The following is a 4648-nucleotide window of genomic DNA, read 5'->3' as shown; positions in this document are numbered from 1 at the left end:
CACTCTGTATCACTCCGTATCACTCTGTATCCACTCTGTACCCACTCTGTACCTGATGCGATCACCTCCACTCTCTCAGAGAGACTGAATGAGATGTTTCTCCTCTCTGTCTCACCCCCTTCAGAGAGAAAGAGAAACAGCCACCAATCACACTCACTGTTTCCTTATTAGAAAGAGGAGAGGAAACTATCAGACGCAGTCAACCAATCAGAGGAGCCCATTCTGACTTTCTCCATACTGATGAAAAGAGCGTCGCTGCTCTCTTCACCACATCACTCACTTACACACACACACACACACACACACACTTACACACACACACACACACACACACTCACACACATGCACACACACTCATATCACATGTGTGGGGCAGGAAGTGGAGTCTTATGCTGTGTGTGATATAAATCATTAATATAAAAGAATAATAATAATAATAATAATAATAAAAAATAAAAGAGAGTCTGTAAAGAGTAAAACGTCCTGAAGAAACTGCCGTGTATCAGCATTGCTTAAATAATTGCTCTTTATTACTTGGGTGTTGCTAAATGGTTGCTCTGTGTTTTTTGTTTATGGGTACAGTGGTGTTCCAGGTGGTGGCTATAATGTTGCTATGATGTTGCTATAATGTTGCTATGATGTTGCTATGATGTTGTTATAATGTTGCTATAATGTTGCTATAATGTTCCAGGAGGTTGTTAGGGTGTTCCTATGAGTGTCTGTGATTTTTGTAAGTTGTTGCTAGGGTGTTGCTAAGCACAGACTGTGCTTGATTGGGTGTTGCTATTGCATTCTAGGCAGCTGCTATGTGTCGCTTAGTTGATGCTGTGGTATTCCTGGTGGTTACTAGCGATTACTGAACCAATGGTTGAATCAGCAGCATCACTCACTAAATTCTTACCAAATGAGCGACTGAACGAGGCCTGAATCAAGTATTAAAGAATGAATCATATATAAATAATTATAGCACAGGGGCGCAGGAGGAGTTGTTAGCACCACACAGCTCTAGGAGTCTGTATTGAGTTTGGCATGTTCTCCATATGCCTGTGTGGGATTTATAAATTATTTTGAAATGAATTACTTAACCAATCTAAAATGATTATTACATCATTACTGAATCATAGCAGAAGAGTCATCACAACTCCGAGTCATTTACTAATTCAATTTAAATCAATGATTCATTAGAACTGAATCAGTTATAAAATTAATAATTACATATTAATTAAGTCCTTGTTTAATTATAATTAATTATTACACTTATTATAAAATCGTTTACTTAGTTAATATTTAATAAAGTTATACATTATAAATGATTCATTACTGAATCATTGCAGAATTTGGTTTGAGTTATTACTGAGTCATTTAAAGAAAATTACTCCAAACACATCACACATGGACACATTCATGATTCACTCACTCACTGAATCACCCACTGATTCACTCACTCACTTACTGAATCACTCACTCACTCACTGATTCACTCACTCCCTCACTGAATCACTCACTCGAATAATCTGGAATATCCGGTCTCATTACCAGGTTGGGATGCTGGAGGACAAACACACTCAGACGGGATTCCAACCTTTGCACCACACGCAGCTCTTCCAGGGTTTAAACGCTGTAGTTCATGTTTTATCCACTAGAGGGCAGCAGAGCTTTTCTCATTTAACACTGACCTGATCAGACTTTTTATTCATTCATTCTTCTATCATTCTGATCAGGTTCGCGGTGGGTCCGTTATTACCAGAAAACACCAGGCACAAAGCAGGAAAACACCCTGTACAGTGTCACAGGTCAAGGGGTTATTCAGAGCAACCAATCCACCTTCTGCAATATTATTTTGGTTTCTGGTTGTTATTAATAATACTACCAATAATATACATAATATTATTATTATTATTGAACAGGAGTTTGGTGGGAAGTTTGGTATGTTCTCCACAGTCCACATGGATTCATTAGTTTATTTTTCTCTCTGATAAAACATGCGGAAGGTGGACTGACTGCTCTGCTGCACATCTAAGGCAATTTAGCAGATCAAATTAACCCAACTGCACCTCCTGTCCTTAAACCCACACATACATTGGGAGAACTTGCAAAACTCCACACAGAAAGGACCCTTTGGGGCTTCATGAACTGCTGGGCGTTGTGTACATTTAGCAGACGCCTTTATCCAAAACGACAGTACACAGTCTGCTAGGCTATTGAGGGTTAAGGGCCTTGCTCGAGGGCCCAACAGTGGCAACCTGGCAGCGGTGGGGCTTGAACCAGCGCCCTTCTGATTACTATGATTACTAGTCCAGTACCTGAAACGCTAGGCTACACCTATCTAGTGTAATGAGGCAGTGATAGCTCAGTGGTTAAGGTACTGGACTAGTAATCAAGAGGTTGCCAGTTTAAGCCCCACCACTGCCAAGTTGCCACTGTTGGGCCCCTGAGCAAGGCCCTTAACCCTCAATTGCTCCGATTGTATACTGTATACTGTGGCAGTTGTAGCCTAGTGGTTAAGGTACTGCACTAGTAATTGAAAGGTTCGCTGGTTTAAGCCCCACCATTGCCAGGTTGCTGCTGTTGGGCCCTTGAGCAAGGCCCTTAACCCTCAATTGCTTGGACTGTATAATGTAATTCGCTTTGGACAAGGTGTGTAGGAATTGTGGGTAATGGGTGCATTCACCTACCATGTAGGAGTTTCTTGTGTTTGTGGGTGGAGTAAATGTGTTTCATTACAGTATAGAACATTAATTCTTTAAATTATGTACATTAAACTGTCATATATATTTAGCTGGTAGTGTGTTGCGCGGGACCCACTGCGACCCTGACCAGGCAGAGCCAGTATATGAAAGTGAACGAGTGATGAAGCGATGCACCGGCCGCACTGGTGGGTGTGCAGGTGAACAGCAGTGAGCGCTGGGTGAAACAGCGGCGCTGTGTGGACAGAGTGAGAACTGCAGGCGGAGTGAGGAGGGAGCGGCAGCGCAGGAGCGATAAAGCCGCTCTCATCTCATCTCAACACTCTCATTCATCCTCGGAAATCGCGCTAAACGCCACTAATGCGCACAGATCTGCGCATAAACTGCATCAGATCCTGTCAGCGCGGATTAATATGATCCATCGGCGCCTGCGGGCGGATTACAGAGCCGCCGCGGATCTCCGGATCTCAGGTAAGAAAGAAAGAAACGCTTCAGCTCCGGATCTGATTCAGGTTACTGAAGCTTTGCGCTAAAACGAAGCGGGTTATTTGGGGAGGGGGGGGTGGGATTAGATGAGCTGCAGGTGCGCACCTGTGCGCATTTTATGCAAACCTGCAGCTCTGATCAGTCCTGTTGTTTTCGGCTTCATCTGATCAGTTCCATCAATCATGCACCACAGACGTGAGAATAATGAAAGTGCAGAATAAAGAGAAGTGCGGGTGTCTGACCAGTGATATGTGACCAGTACAACCAGTACAGCGTGTGTGTGTGATGGGTGCAGTCTGCATGCTTCCTCTCTCCTGCGTGTTGGTAGTGAGGATGTACAGGTCGGATTTATCTGATGAATTGATGAGCTGCAGGAGCAGATGAGATGCTGAGATGTACAGATGGGAATCTATAGGAATATGTGCAGTGTGCAAGTATGGTATGGTACAATGTGGTATGGTTTGGTTTGGTTTGGTATGTGAGGGTTGCTTCATTGTGTGCATTGTTCTGGATGTAATAATAAAAACGCCCTGGTTTTGTTCTCTGATGGCACCGATTTGTTCCCTCTGGCATCAATAAACATCCCTCTGCTTATTTTGAGCAGACAGTCCTCAGAATCAGGTCAGAACCTGCCGTGGTCCTAAAATATCAAATTATTTATTTATTTAAATCTTTACGTTCACTGATAATGTTTTATTTCATTTATATTTACAGCATCTTTACATAAATATCATAAATAAATACAGAGAGAGCAAACTGATAAAAAAACACTTTTATTTTTATTTATTCTGCTTCTAATAGAGTATTTGTCTGTGGCTTATTCTATTCTCAAAAGTACCTTGAATATTATTTTTAATATTCTTTTAATATTATTAGCATTTTAATTTCACCTTGTAGAACCTCAAATCAGAAAAAGTTGGGACAGTAAAGCATTTACCACTTTGTAATGTTAAAGGAGAACAAGTGATTTAGTGTTTCAGCTTTTATTTTGTCTCGTTCCTCCTGCAAACACGTCTTAAGATGTGCAGCAGTACGGGGGGTCGGTACAGATCAGGACTGCAGGCAGGTCGGTCCAGTACCCGTACGCTCTTCTTCCACAGCCACGCCTTTGTAATGTGTGCAGCAGGTGGATTTGCATCGTCTTGTTGAAAAATGCTGGACGTCCCTGGAAAAGACGACGTGTTGAAGGCAGCACATGTTGCTCTAAGATCTCAACGTACTTTTCTGTATTAATGCTGCATCACAGAGTGTAAATGACCTTTACCAAGGGCACTGACACACCCCCATACCATGATACACCTTGATACTGACACACCCTCATACCATGATACACCCTGGTACTGACACACCCCCATACCATGATACACCCTGGTACTGACACACCCCCATACCATGATACACCCTGGTACTGACACACCCCCATACCATGATACACCCTGGTACTGACACACCCCCATACCATAATACACCCTGGT

The sequence above is a fragment of the Trichomycterus rosablanca genome, chromosome 1 (assembly GCF_030014385.1).
Source record: "Trichomycterus rosablanca isolate fTriRos1 chromosome 1, fTriRos1.hap1, whole genome shotgun sequence".
Taxonomy (NCBI): Eukaryota; Metazoa; Chordata; class Actinopteri; order Siluriformes; family Trichomycteridae; genus Trichomycterus; species Trichomycterus rosablanca.
Note: the sequence above shows the minus strand (reverse complement) of the source record.